The sequence below is a fragment of the Helianthus annuus genome, chromosome 14 (genome assembly GCF_002127325.2).
Source record: "Helianthus annuus cultivar XRQ/B chromosome 14, HanXRQr2.0-SUNRISE, whole genome shotgun sequence".
Lineage (NCBI taxonomy): Eukaryota > Viridiplantae > Streptophyta > Magnoliopsida > Asterales > Asteraceae > Helianthus > Helianthus annuus.
In genome coordinates, this window is record NC_035446.2 from 58,827,655 (window position 1) to 58,844,048 (window position 16,394).

The window sequence follows — 16,394 nt, forward strand, 5'->3', positions numbered from 1 at the left end:
GTATATTCATTGTGATTGCGTTGCGATTTCTTGTAATACGCACGAGTAAGGATTGGAGAAATCCAAGAGGACGAACGAACGGTTTATCCTAGATGTGAAAAATACCACACGTAAATAATTTTTATAAATTTTTCATATGTTAAATAATATCTCTAAAATTTATGGTTTACGATTTAAGTGTTTAGTTATTAGAATTTATCCCACTAATAACCGTGGGAGTTATAAAAGGAACACACTAAATTGTTGGTTATTTAGAGAATTTAAGGGTTTTATTTAAAAAAAGTATAAATAAAAGTAAACTGTTAATTATTTATAATATTAAACAACGAAAATAAAAACAAAGACACAAAACCCGCGAGGTACCCGGTTCGAATCAACCTCTTCCATATTGATTATAACCATTTCCATAACTAAAAGTAAATTTACTAGGTCATGTGTAAAATTTATTAGAACAAGAATAATATTGTGGGGTCGTGTTAGATTGTAAACCAAATATATTGATTGTTGTTATTAACTTTATTTTATGAAATCGGTAGAAATCAATATGAAAGAAGATAATTTGGAAACGATGTCATTGTCTTCCTCTTTATAATAAACCTAGTACACTAATTGATTTGGTTTTATAATAACAAAATAGCAATGTGTCATCTTCTTCTTTTAAATAAATCAAACATGGATTATTTGCAAGATACTTTAAACTAAACAATCTATATGCATTACGCATTACTGTTGTGGTTATTTCGTCAACACGTATATATATTAGACAAACAAAATTCAAAGGAACTATTATTATTGAAACAAAAGATTAAATAGAAAAGAACATCAGTGTGCATGAAACATATTTGTTACAAAAAGTTTATTACACTTCGTTTCTTTTCCTTTTTTGATTAAATATGTTATGTTATGTATATAAACATAGATTAGATTGGTTGAACATTGTATAAGATCATAAATGGTTGCGTGTTATCAGGTGATTAACGAACAAAAAAAAAAAACAAAAGTGGACAAGAAATGATACCGAACGATGCAGCGTCGACCTCCGTACGGTTCCGACGAAGCTACAAGTTCCGATGACGTTACAGGTTCTTTGGCGGCGTCTCGAATACCGGCGATCTCAGTCGAGCTCCGATGGCTGTGGTATTCTGGGAACGTGTAGGTGACGAGAGAGAGAGAGTGAAAGAGTTGTATCGAAAACAGATTTATGGAGGTAGTTATATAGACGGTTCGGTAACGTATGAATCATGATTATAGATTAAATTCTTGATTGATTTTGCAAAACTGAAACGCAGACTTAATTGCGGAATGATTAAAATCCGGTGAAACAGCGACGGTTTGTAAAAAGGAATTAAAGCTGTAACGTTTCTGTTTTGGTGGCAATTATGAAAAGGAAACTCAACGTAATATGTGTATAAATAAAATTTAAATCCGGAAATACTCGTTCTCAGGGTCAGCTCAGCTGGCTTGTGATTTGCGTGATAAGATGTTGAAAGGTTGTGAGACCCGGGTTAGAGTCAGGGTTTGTCCCTCCTTACTTTTATTTTATTTTAATTCGCGTATAAGGTTATTTTGGTTCCAATCTGATCACATATGATGGTAGTGGTGAAATGGTTAAGTGGTGCTCGTGTGGTCTGGTAGACCCGGGTTCGACCCGGGTCTCCAGCGTGTATATATATTTTTATTTTGAAATCATTCTTGTTATTTACAGATTGGTCCCTGGGGTTTACTAACTGAACTAACTGGGTTGCATACTTAGTTAACTGGACTTCTTAATTAATTTAACTAAGGTTGACTTAAAACTTAAAATATCATTTTTAATTTATTAATTAGTCTCTTTCATTAACTAAATTATGTTCTAAACCATTAGAATTATTTTCTTAATTATTAATTTATTTGTTTAACCGAATACTGTAAGAATTACTGATTAGGGTATTCTTTCGGTGTGAATAGTTTCCGAGTTTCGAGAATTAGGATCCGCGTCCCATTGTTTCATGAGTTAATCTGTTTAATGTGTTTCAAAGATCGATCAAATAAGGAATCAAGTATCCTTGTATCAAATATCGTTCATACATTGCATACCAATATCACATGAATATGATTAAAATAGATTCGTTTTTCATTATGATTTCAAGTCTCGGATTACAACTGATACAGAATAGAATACAACGAGAGAGTACATGTGTCTAAGAATGGAAAGTACAACATGAATTGCTAAAATAAGAAGGTACGAAAAAGCGAAGCGTTACAGTCTCCCCTACTTTAGGAGATTTCGTCCTCGAAATCCTCAAGAGGTAGGCTGATCAAAAAGATGCGGATGCTTGGTCTTCATCTCGCTTTCGAGTTCCCAAGTGAACTCACCACCATGCTTTCCTTCCCAACGAACTTTGACTATGGGAATTTTGCTGCGTCTGAGCTGCTTGGCACCTCGGTCCATGATTTCGACCGGTTTCTCCACAAAATGAAGTGTCTCGTTTATTTGCAAATCGTCAACAGGAACATGAAGTCCCTCTTCCACAAAACATTTCTTGAGATTCGAGATATGAAAAGTTGGATGTACGTTGCTAAGTTCTTGAGGTAAATCAAGTCGATATGCCACCTTGCCAATCCTCTCAAGTATCTTGAAAGGACCAACATAACGAGGGGCCAGTTTACCCTTCTTACCAAAACGAACCACTCCTTTCCAAGGAGATACGTTGAGTAATACGTGATCTCCAACATTGAATTCTAATGGCTTACGTCTCTTATCGGCAAAGCTCTTTTGTCGACTTCTAGCCTTGAGTAAGTTGTCGCGGATTTGAAGGATCTTATCCGTCGTTTCTTGTATGAGCTCAGGGCCAGTAAATTGTTTATCACCAATCTCATGCCAGCTGATTGGAGATCGGCACTTGCGTCCATACAAAGCTTCAAATGGAGCCATTTGAATACTGGAGTGATATCTGTTGTTGTACGAGAACTCGATCAATGGTAAATGCACATCCCAACTACCACCAAAGTCGATGACACAAGAACGAAGCATGTCCTCTAGGGTTTGGATAGTACGTTCAGTCTGTCCATCCGTTTGAGGATGGAAGGCTGTACTAAGATTCAAATGAGTACCCATAGCGGACTGGAAAGTTTTCCAAAGACGCGAAGTGAAACGACCATCGCGGTCAGAGATGATGTCGAGAGGTATGCCATGACGACATATGATTTCATCAGTATAAACACGAGCCAGTTTCTCAAGTTTGAAATCCTCACGAACAGGAAGAAAATGAGCTGATTTCGTCAGACGGTCAATGATCACCCAGATGCTATCATGACCTGAAGGTGTTCGAGGAAGTTTGGTTATGAAGTCCATAGCAATGTTATCCCACTTCCAAACTGGGATTTCTGGTTGCTCAAGCAAACCAGAAGGACGTTGATGCTCAGCTTTGACTTTCGAGCAGGTGAGACATTTAGAAACGTAAGAAGCGATGTCCTTCTTCATACCAGGCTACCAATAGGATGTATGAAGATCATGGTACATTTTATCAGCACCAGGATGAATCGAGTACTTGGATTTGTGTGCCTCATTCATGATAAGCTCACGAAGGTTGTCGCGGTCTGGCACCCAAATGCGATCCAGATAGTATTGAAGTCCATCTGGTTTAGTTACGAGTTGATCTGTGGAAGCACCTCGTACTTCCTCAATAATAGTACCTTCGTTCGCTGACGAGTATTGAGCTACACGAATGCAAGCATGAAGATCGCTCGAGATTTGAGAACAACAAATGCTACTAACATGAGCCCTACGACTAAGTGCATTGGCCACAACATTCGCCTTACCAGGATGATAGCGAATATCGCAGTCGTAGTCGTTAAGCAATTCAACCCAACATCGCTGACACATGTTTAGATCTTTTTGGTTAAAGATATGTTGTAGGCTCTCGTGGTCAGTGTAAACTACACACTTGGTACCATATAGGTAATGTCGCCAAATCTTTAACGCAAAAATGACTGCGCCAAGCTCGAGATCGTGAGTCGTGTAATTCTTCTCATGTGTTTTGAGTTGATGAGAAGCATAAGCGATGACCTTGTCTCGTTGCATTAGAACGCAACCAAGACCACGGTTCGATGCATCGCAATATACTGTGAAATCATCGTTACCATCAGGAAGAGCAAGAATAGGAGCATTACAAAGCATGTCCTTAAGAATTTGAAAGGATTCTTCTTACTCAGGACCCCAAACGAAAAGTTTCTCTTTTTGAGTCAACATAGTAAGAGGAACGACGATTTTCTAAAAGTTCGAGATGAATCGGCGACAGTAACCCGCCAATCCTAGGAATGAACGAATCTCAGATGGGGACTTAGGCGCAATCCAATTCTTTACAGCCTCGATCTTGGCAGGGTCGACATGAATTCCCTTTTCACTAACAACGTGACCAAGGAATTGGACTTCCTTGATCCAGAATTCGCACTTCGAAAATTTTGCGTATAAGCGTTCAGCATGAAGGAGTTCAAGAATGAGACGTAAATGACGTTTATGATCAACTTGAGTTTTTGAATAAATAAGAATATCATCAATGAAAACGATTACGAAGTGATCCAAGTATGGTTTACAAACACGATTCATGAGATCCATAAACACAGCTGGTGCGTTGGTTAAGCCAAAAGGCATAACCACGAACTCATAGTGTCCATATCGAGTGCGAAAAGCTGTTTTGGGAATGTCTTCCTCGAGAACACGAAGTTGGTGATAGCCAGATCGAAGGTTGATTTTAGAGAAGCAAGTCGCGCCTTGAAGTTGATCGAAGAGATCATCGATGCGAGGGAGAGGATAACGATTCTTGATGGTGAGTTTGTTAAGCTCACGGTAATCTATACACATGCGAAATGAACCATCTTTCTTTTTGACGAAGAGGACAGGAGCACCCCAAGGTGAGGTACTTGGACGAATGAAACCCTTATCGAGGAGTTCTTGGAGTTGACTTGACAATTCTTGCATCTCAGAAGGTGCAAGACGATAGGGAGCTCTAGCAACAGGAGTCACACCAGGTATGAGGTCAATACGAAAATCAACGGCTCGAGGTGGAGGAGGACCGGGTAAATCCTCAGGGAAGACACTAGGGAAATCACACACCACTGGAACTTCACTTACGCTCTTTCCCTTGCCCTTTTCTTCCACTACGTGGGCTAAAAAGGCAAAGTACTGTTTACGTAAGTATCTATTCGCTTGGGTGCATGACATCAGCCTTAGTCCTTTGGAGGGTCGATCACCATAGACGTGTAAGGTGTCACCAGATAGAAGAGGCAATCGAACGTACTTTTCATGACAAGCAATTTCAGCATGGTTCTCACGAAGCCAATCCATGCCTACTATGACATCGAAACTACCCAATTGCATGGGTATAAGATCGATAGGGAAAACGTGTTCGTTAAGAGTAAGACGACAATCGCGAAGAATAGAATCGACTGAAATAGACTTGCCGTTGGCAACTTCGACTGTGAACGACTTTGGTAGCTTAGAGCGTGTACAATTTAGCAAAGATTCAAACTCAACAGACACAAAGCTTTTATCCGCACCAGTATCAAATAATATTGAAGCATATAAGTTGTTGACGAGAAACGTACCATTAACGACTTCGTTGTCATTTTGTGCTTGCTTAGCATTGATGTTGAAAGATCGTCCTCGTGGAGCTGGCTGATGTTGATGTTCTTGGTTCTTTTGAGGACATTAAGGAAGGAGATGCGTAGTATCACCACATTTGTAACAAGCCCTAACGTTGTTTGCTAGTTTAGGATTTTGGGGTGGTTGTTGAACTTGTGGTATAGGGTTGTTACGACAATAGGGTGCAGTGTGGCCAAAATTGTTGCAAGCAGTACAATGGCGACATTTCGAGGTGGTAGGGTGATGATAGTGGCAGGTGGTGCACTTAGGATGAATCCCAGTATATGGTTTCTTGGTGTTTTTAGGTGGGGTAGGGTTTGGGTTCGTAGCAGGTACAATCGCATTGCAGCCAGGGTTTTGAAACTTTCGTTTCTTGCCCTTGCTACCACTCGATTGTTGGGTGATTTGTTTGGCTGGTTTGGAAGGGACAGGGGTTGCAGTTTGTTTGTCGCGAACGCGATTATTATTCAGGCTAGCTGCTAAACGATACACTGCCTCGATGTTGTCAAGCTTAGCTGCTTCAATGGTATCACGCATGCTTGGAGGTAAACCATGGATATACTTTCGAATCTTGCGCTCAAGTGTTGACACAAGATGTGGCACTACAAAACTCAGCTGCTTGAAACGAGTGGTATAAGCTAGATTGTCATCACCCACTTGCTTGAGAGTCCAAAACTCATCCTCAAGCTTTTGTTGCTCATGAGGGGGGCAGAATTCCTCCATCATGAGTTTTTTCACTTCCTCCCAAGGCAACGCATATGCTTCCTCATTCGAACGTATGTTCCTTTCATTGGTCCACCATTCCAAGGCCCTATCTTGGAACACCCCAGTAGCACTACGTGTTTTAAGCTCTTCAGGGCATTCGCTATTGTTGAAAGTAACTTCTATGCTATCGAACCATTCAAGCATAGCAGTCACCCCCTCCTTGCCAGTGAAGGGCTTAAGGTTGCAAGAAGCAAAGTGCTTATAGCTGAAGGTTACAGGTTTGGGTTTGGATGTCTTCGAGTCAGCAGAGGAGTTGGGAGTGTTCGAAGCTTGGATCTCAGTGACGATCTTGGGGACAATACGAGCAATTTGGTTAGCCATGAAGGTCATCATCTTCTTTTTAGAGTTGGTCTTTGACTTCTTAGATGAGTTGGAAAATTGACGAGATGATGACATCTAAAGATTCAAAACAAAGAATAGATGAGACTTTGATCATAATGTTTTGTTTAGGAAAATTGTTTTCATGAATGCATCACATAGCATATAGTGTCACAATAGCATACAAAAGTTTCAATTTGTTTCACATAACATGATCATGAGTTTCACGTAGTGTAACATAGATAACGAAAGCATCGTAAATTTAGTTTGTTCACGAAAGATTATGATTAATTGTTTTAGATTGCGAAGATAACGTGATTCGTGTCTCCAAGCTTGAAATGAAAGGATACGTTCAAATATAAAACACATGAAAATTGAGATAGCATAAAAGAGATTTAACGTAAAACATGGATTGTCACGGAACGTTACATAAGACTATTCCAAAGTAAATCGAAGTCCTTTTCGAACTAAGGAAACGTGCTTTGGCCTAATAGACAAACACTCTCTTCGAGGAGCGACTAACTAACGATGTTTGTCCTTCCAGTTACTATACGTCCTTAATCGATTGGGAAAATCGAAACTTTGGCGAGATTGAAAATCGAGGAGTGGGACTAGTTATTAAGGTATGAGTTTTACCTCTAACTCAATAACATCGTACCCTATCGTGGTTAGTACTTATCAAAAGATAAGATCCACTAGAGTATGAAATGGAAATTTCCCATCAAGGTTTGGATATCACTCCTAACTTGAGGGTGTATTTTGTGCAAAATACAAAGTATAACTGAGTGAAAGTCATCATCACATGTGGGAATCACCCCTATTTTGATGAGTCGTTTCGATTGTGTTATAAGAGTGTCTTCAAGCCTCCAAGTGTGTATTGTGTTAGCCTTAGGAAAGGCTTGTATGTTGTAAGAGACCAAAAGAATAGAGAGAAGCAAATTGAGATTGAAGGGAAATAATTTTAAATAGCACATAGTGAGAAAAGCTCCTATCTATAGACTAGGCAAAGCATTCCTACTTTTCCTAATTCCCTATAGTTATGGCTCTGATACCAATCAGTATTCCTACTACAGACTAGGGAAAAGTATAGCAATTTTCCTAATTACCTATAGTTATGGCTCTGATACCAATCTGTCACACCCCAACCGATGGCGGAAACATCGGGATGAGACGAACAAATCACTCAAAGCATCATAACACTAATGTGACAATATAATTAAAATCAAATTTCATAAAATACTAAAATGGCATACATCGTTCAAATCATTCAAACAAGAAACAATTGTTCAAACATGATTTATTTTGTAGGTGAGTTTCTAGTCCACCCTAAACTTGTTTCTTCATCATCTTGACTATCAACCTGCAACATGTATTAAAATAAAAATCAACAAATATGCTGGCGAGTATACAAGTTTGATACGTAGCATAGTAGAATAAAATGTTTAAATGTGCTCATATCCGACATGAATAAGATGATGCAGGTTAACAATTTTGCCGAAACGATGTTACTCTACATGCTCAAACCAAAGTTTCCAACGCAATTAAAGTGCCTATCCCAAGAGTCTAGCGGGATGGTTAACATGTTCAACTTAACAATATCCAAAAGAATAGCGGGCGGGACGTTACAACCTATAGCGCTATAATTGTTAAGGTAGACTTGTACGAAGTTAATGAGCATATAGTCATGAAGTGTTTACATTAGCATCACATGTATAACAAGAATCAAACATTTCATGTGTAATTTGGATAGAGTGTGAATAAATAAAGTTTAACGTGTTTGTGAATTTGAATATGAATACAAGTTGCACCCAAAAGTGTTTAAAATGAAAAATGGGATCATGTATATTCATTGTGATTGCGTTGCGATTTCTTGTAATACGCACGAGTAAGGATTGGAGAAATCCAAGAGGACGAACGAACGGTTTATCCTAGATGTGAAAAATACCACACGTAAATAATTTTTATAAATTTTTCATATGTTAAATAATATCTCTAAAATTTATGGTTTACGATTTAAGTGTTTAGTTATTAGAATTTATCCCACTAATAACCGTGGGAGTTATAAAAGGAACACACTAAATTGTTGGTTATTTAGAGAATTTAAGGGTTTTATTTAAAAAAAGTATAAATAAAAGTAAACTGTTAATTATTTATAATATTAAACAACGAAAATAAAAACAAAGACACAAAACCCGCGAGGTACCCGGTTCGAATCAACCTCTTCCATATTGATTATAACCATTTCCATAACTAAAAGTAAATTTACTAGGTCATGTGTAAAATTTATTAGAACAAGAATAATATTGTGGGGTCGTGTTAGATTGTAAACCAAATATATTGATTGTTGTTATTATTATGAAATCGGTAGAAATCAATATGGAAGAAGATAATTTGGAAACGATGTCATTGTCTTCCTCTTTATAATAAACCTAGTATACTAATTGATTTGGTTTTATAATAACAAAACAGCAATGTGTCATCTTCTTCTTTTAAATAAATCAAACATGGATTATTTGCAAGATACTTTAAACTAAACAATCTATATGCATTACGCATTACTGTTGTGGTTATTTCGTCAACACGTATATATATTAGACAAACAAAATTCAAAGGAACTATTATTATTGAAACAAAAGATTAAATAGAAAAGAACATCAGTGTGCATGAAACATATTTGTTACAAAAAGTTTATTACACTTCGTTTCTTTTCCTTTTTTGATTAAATATGTTATGTTATGTATATAAACATAGATTGGATTGGTTGAACATTGTATAAGATCAGAAATGGTTGCGTGTTATCTGGTGATTAACGAACAAAAAAAAAACAAAAGTGGACAAGAAATGATACCGAACGATGCAGCGTCGACCTCTGTACGGTTCCGACGAAGCTACAAGTTCCGAAGACGTTACAGGTTCTTTGGCGGCGTCTCAAATACCGGCGATCTCAGTCGAGCTCCGATGGCTGTGGTATTCCGGGAATGTGTAGGTGACGAGAGAGAGAGAGAGTGAAAGAGTTGTATCGAAAACAGATTTATGGAGGTAGTTATATAGACGGTTCGGTAACGTATGAATCATGATTATAGATTAAATTCTTGATTGATTTTGCAAAACTGAAACGCAGACTTAATTGCGGAATGATTAAAATCCGGTGAAACAACGACGGTTTGTAAAAAGGAATTAAAGCTGTAACGTTTCTGTTTTGGCGGCAATTATGAAAAGGAAACTCAACGTAATATGTGTATAAATAAAATTTAAATCCGGAAATACTCGTTCTCAGGGTTAGCTCAGCTGGCTTGTGATTTGCGTGATAAGATGTTGAAAGGTTGTGAGACCCGGGTTAGAGTCAGGGTCTGTCCCTCCTTACTTTTATTTTATTTTAATTCGCGTATAAGGTTATTTTGGTTCCAATCTGATCACATATGATGGTAGTGGTGAAATGGTTAAGTGGTGCTCGTGTGGGCTGGGAGACCCGGGTTCGTCCCTGGTCTCCTGCGTCTATATATATTTTTATTTTGAAATCATTCTTGTTATTTACAGATTGGTCCCTGGGGTTTACTAACTGAACTAACTGGGTTGTATACTTAGTTAACTGGACTTCTTAATTAATTTAACTAAGGTTGACTTAAAACTTAAAATATCATTTTTAATTTATTAATTAGTCTCTTTCATTAACTAAATTATGTTCTAAACCATTAGAATTATTTTCTTAATTATTAATTTATTTGTTTAACCGAATACTGTAAGAATTACTGATTATGGTATTCTTTCGGTGTGAATAGTTTCCGAGTTTCGAGAATTAGGATCCGCGTCCCATTGTTTCGTGAGTTTAATCTGTTTAATGTGTTTCAAAGATCGATCAAATAAGGAATCAAGTATCCTTGTATCAAATATCGTTCATACATTACATACCAATATAACATGAATATGATTAAAATAGATTCGTTTTTCATTATGATTTCAAGTCTCGGATTACAACTGATACAGAAAAGAATACAACGGGAGAGTACATGTGTCTAAGAATGGAAAGTACAACATGAATTGCTAAAATAAGAAGGTACGAAAAAGCGAAGCGTTACACCAGCCACAGAGGTTTATACCATCATGTAACCTGGTCCTAAGAGAGTCCTAAGGCATATCTAAGTCATACCAAAACGGGTCAGAACTGAAGTCAAAGCAAAAGTCAAAGTTTTGCGACTTTCGGTTCCGAACCGGGTCAAAACAGTAAATGGTCGGATCAAACAAGCTTAGACCAGTTCTTATACTTATTATCAAGTTATATGAGTGATAAAACAGGTTACATGCCATCTACATTGTTAATTATGCGTTAAATCGAAAATTAGCATTCTGTTGACTTTTTCTAGGCAACTTTGACCTGACATTTGAACTAGTTAGAGAGGGAATCAGAGGGTGCCCTTTTAAGGGTTTAATGCCCACATAATTACCAACATATAACTACCTATGATTCGACTAATCATTGGACCATTTGTGATTAATCGTTAAGTCAACCGTTAATTACGACGGATTGACTTTTAAGCTAAAACTAAGCAAAAACTTAACTAAGAAGGGTTAAGCACACTTACTGAAGTCCTATGCACGACCAGAGATGCTTAGTGAAGACACTTGAGCTCCAGAAATGATCAGAAGTGTTGAATGAAGGTGTGGTTACAATGGTTGCATCTCATGGCCTTTTATAGTGATCATGGATGCATTAGATCATGACACACAAGTCTACAAGTGTAACCAGATCATCAACAAGTGTCTCTGAGGCCTAGGGGTCGTTTAGGGGGCGCCCATGCTGTTTCAATAATGTTTAAAGTCAGTTAAAACACCAAACAGTGCTGCTGCCCACGTATTCTTCATCTGGGAGTCTGACGCGGCCCGCGTAAGACCTTAACAAGGCTTACGCGGCCCGCCTTAATCTCACTGACAGAAATCAAATCTTCGCACTATTGACGCGGCCCGCGTAAGCCCTTGCTATATCTTACGCGACCCGCCTGAGACCTGTTGTAAGATTTTTCAAATCTTTTTCAATTATTGCAGTTGGCTCTTGGTTTTACGGAGGGGTAACTTTGCATTTTGGGCCTCTCTTATTTACGTATAAGGGCCTCGTGGCTTTTACCCATCTTGTTAAGTCCTCGGTTACTTTATTACTACCCGAAAAGTCATAACTTTCAATGTTGACGCTTTTAACCCCTCATGTACGAATTCGATTATAACTTTCTCATTTTGATAACGAAACTTTATGAAATTTAAATCGTGCATTCTTGTGAGCATAATTTATCATTACAAAGCCTCGGGTTTGCAAAAGGGTCACTCGGAGGTATAACTTAAATATGTTGACACATTTAACCCCTGTAGTTTGTAATTCCTCACTTTCTTCCACGTTTAGTTCCGTATGATCCATGATTCATTCGTTTGAAGGTACGAACATCATGTAGGGTTACTATAAAGTATATTTATCCCTTGTTGACATTTTAAACCCTTGAATTCACATACTTTCTATGTTTGTCAATTTTAGTCCCTCTATAGTATTCATTATCACGTTCCAGCTTATGACACGTGTCAATACATTATAGGACGCAAATTTTCGAGGTGTTACACATTTTTCGGACAGTTCCATGCAATGTGACCAGCTTCATTGCATTTGAAACAGGTGCGAGTCTCTCTTGGATGAAACATTCCAGTTCCATTCATTTTCTTCTCAGTAAGAAACTCCTGGTTTGATTGTCTCCAGAACGGTTTCTTCTGCTCTTCTTCTGCACTTCCACCTGAAACAAATTCTGTTTTTGTTTTAGAATTTTTCTCATTTTTATAATTTTCTGATGGAATAAAACCAAGACCTTTCTTTTTGTAGCTACGATTATGGTTTGGTTTCTTTTGAAAACCAGGACCAGAATTGTAACCCTTTTTCTTGTTTAAACGTTGTTGAACTCTTGAAGTGTATTTTTTAGGTTTTCCAGTAAGATTTAAATCTTTTATTTAAGAAATTTTAATTTCTGTCATTTTGAAAACCTTTTTGATCATGTCAAAACGAACACTTCTTATTGGAAACTCTTTGTTATAATATAATTTGTCAGAATCATTCAAAGTATAAACTACTTCGAATGTTCCATCATCTAAATTCGATTTTGTTAACAAAAACTCTTTACTGTAAGCCCTTTTGACCGACGTCTTTGAACCATTGACTGACGAACTTGACCCTCCAGATTCAGACTTTGACTCAGACTCCTCATCAGTATCCAACACCTGATCGACCACCTTTTTGATTAACTCAGACTCATGATCAGTGTCAGACGAGGTAAACATGACGTCAATGTTTTCTGGTAATTCATCAGTTGTATCGGTTTTTAGTTTTATATTGACCGTTTTTTCAAGTTGCTCCTCGTTTGGTTTTCTAGGAGAATACCCTTCCCAGATCGGAGGCAGACACTTGTTATAGCTAACAGTAGGTTTCTTACCGGTATCCTTCTTCTTTGTCTTTTCATCCTTGAATGCTTCGAAACCTGCAACAGTCGGATAAATTCGATCAATGAGATAATCAGAACTAGAATAACTTTGCAATAATCGTCTAATCCTCTCATTCTCAATCTTCTCAGTTTCTAACTCTTTCTTCCATTTAGCACTTTCTTCGATGTAGAAGTTGATAGCTTTCTGCTTCGACATCATCACAGCATTCATCATTGTCAAAGCTTGTTCTCTTTCAGAGTTTGTCTTCTGAAGACCAGTTACAGTTTTGTTCAAGACATCATAAGATTCTTTTACATAGTTGAGATTGAACAACAACTGCTCTTTCTTCTTTTCATACTCAGCTATCATCTCATCTTTTACTGCACATTCCTTGCATGGTTCTAAACATTTTGTGCAAGGCTTGATGACTTCAACAATCTTTTCAACTTCTATTATCTTCTCAACTTCGACAACTTTCTCAGCTTCAGTCACCTTTTCTTCTTTTTTCACTTGCTCAGTCTCAACCATCTTCTCAGCAACACTTTTAGCATTCTTATTCTGAACAACATCTTCAGATTTCATTTGTTGTTGTTCTTTTACAGCTTGTTTCTCTTTCAGCTTCTCCACGCGATCTGCAAAATAGAAATGAAAACTTTCAGGAGACAGATGAGATTTTGCAATGTTAATATGTTTTTCTTCTTCATCATCACTGCTGTCATCTGGAGGTGACTGATCAAACTCTACAGATTTTTCAGAACTATCATCTGATGAACCAGTATCAGATGGAGTTTTATCAAAGATGATTTCTTTTTCTGAACTATCATCACTTTGTCCACTCTCATCTGAACTTTGTGTGCTTTCATCAGCACTTTCTGAGCTTTCATCAGATGCAACAGACTCTTTCTCCACATTCTTGACAGTCTCACCAATAGACTTCATCCATGTGGCAAACATTTCTGGTTCTTTAACAATCTTAGCAATGAACGCTTTGAATTCTCCCTTTTCGTCTACAAACATATCCCAGCTAAAGCCTTCAGGTAATCTTTCATCATCCTGATTGACTAAACAGACTTTGCTTTCTGGTGATATGTAGTTGTTCCAATTAAAATCCACCAAACATGCTCTCTTAGAATCCTCGATTTTTCTACCATGAGCCACCTGCGGTTCTTGTAGATGTTGCTGACCCACTTGCTGATAAATAGCTTTCCGGTAGTAATCGTCTTTTCCGAACGGATTCTGAGCTCCACTAGCTTCCCTGTTCATGTACTCCCTCTTGAAATGACCTTTCTCCCTACATCGAAAACAAGTAACTTTAGATTTATCAAAACCTAAAGTAGAAACATGGGCATCAAGAAAGTCATTTCTCCTAGTAATAAGCTTGAATTTTTCAGCTCGTCTAAGAACACTGGCTAGACACCATTTGATATCCATTAATTCCATCTCTTCGGCGTCTATCTGATCGTAATCCTCCTTTGTGAGCATAGGATTCCCGATCCGCCCTGCAACTAGGCCTTCATACGAGAGTAATACAGAACCAAGTAGAGCCATGTGATCTTTTGCGGTTTCCTCAGAAAAACTTTGACACTCTGGAATATTCAAAGCTATGTTGCACTGGATCACATAACCATTTCCTGTCTTTGTGCTCTGAGAATGAAAACTTGTAGTTGACTCTTTCGGATTGACACTCGGAAATGAAGAAAATCCACTGCTTTTGTTTGAACTTAGATCAGCTTTTTCTGTTGAATCCCTAGCACTAAACGCAGTTTGGATTTTTGGACTTCTTTCAGCTTCCGGAACACTACCTTTGTAATACATCTTTACATCCTGTTGACCACTTGGACTGTTCATCCTCGCGATCTTTTGCTGTTCCAGATCCTGACTTTTAATCTTCTCGATAAACTGAGAAATCGTTAACCCATCATAAACCCCGGTATTTTTCAGAACCATTAAGTAAGTTCCCCACTCTTTCCACGGTAACGCATCAGCCAACTTGTCTACCCACTCTTCACGATCTTTTGTAATACTCAGCATCGACATGGATCGCACCAAGTGGCAGTATCGTTCAATCAGCTTCTTTGTGTCTTCACCCAGTAGACTGCTAAACAGATCAAACTCTTTCTTGAGCAATGCTTTCTTGCTCTTAATCATGTTCTCACTACCCTCAAACTTGACTTTAAGTGCATCCCAAATCGATTTTGAAGTTTTGTCGTGCTAAAGCAATATGAAGATGTCTTCTTTAATGGCTTGTTGAAGCAGACTGATCATCATCTTCTCGGCTTTGTACATATTCCGTTCTTGATCAGTAAACTCTGATAGCTCTTTGATAACCTGCAAATATGTGCGTGGTAACACATACTTCTTCAGAATACACTCCCATGACCTAAGATGGTTTGCCTGAACCCAGTTTTCGAATCTGTCTTTCCACCCATAATATTCTTCGATACTCATCAGTTTCGGGGGCCTTTGTAACGTTCCGGTCTCGTTTTCCAAGTTCATATTTTGAGCTATGGATGCCGGAGTAGTCGGGGATAAAGCAAACGTGTTGTAGAACTCTTCACTCATGATTACGAGTCATGTTTTTCAAAAACAGTAGCTTTCGAGCGGAATTAACCCAAATACACCTTTGGAGTGAAATAGCAAACAACCCTTAGGAGCGAAATCAGAAGATGTGCACTTGGAGCGAAATCACAACAATCAATTTGGAGCGAAATCTGAATGAACACCGGAGCGAAATCAGATGTTTGGTTGACTGGAGCGAAATCAGACACAAGCTTCTGGAGCGGAATCATTTGTTTGGCAGCCTGGAGCGGAATCAATAATTACGTTGGAGCAGAATCACTGAAAATTGTATCCAGGAGCGGAATTAGATCAAACTTTGGAGCGAAATCACACTTGTTCGAGCGAAATCAAAAGTTGTCCGTTCGAGCGGAATCAGCTCGGAGTCCATTTTGGTCCATTTTTAGTCTGAATTTAGGTGTGAAACTTTCAAGGGTTTGTCTATGTCCAATTTTAAACAGTCTGTGAAAATTTGATCCGGTTTTGACTGTTAAAACTTCCCGAAATGATGAAAGAAGGTGTAGAAGCAAGAAATCTCAATGAAATTCGGCTGTAAACTGCAGAACTCCTCCAACTGGCTCTGATACCAATTGTAGGATCGTGCTACTGACCCAAATGAGTCGTTCAGAAGAGTTTTACTCTGTTTCAGGTGCGGAAAACAAGAAACAAAGGTAGAAACAGCTAA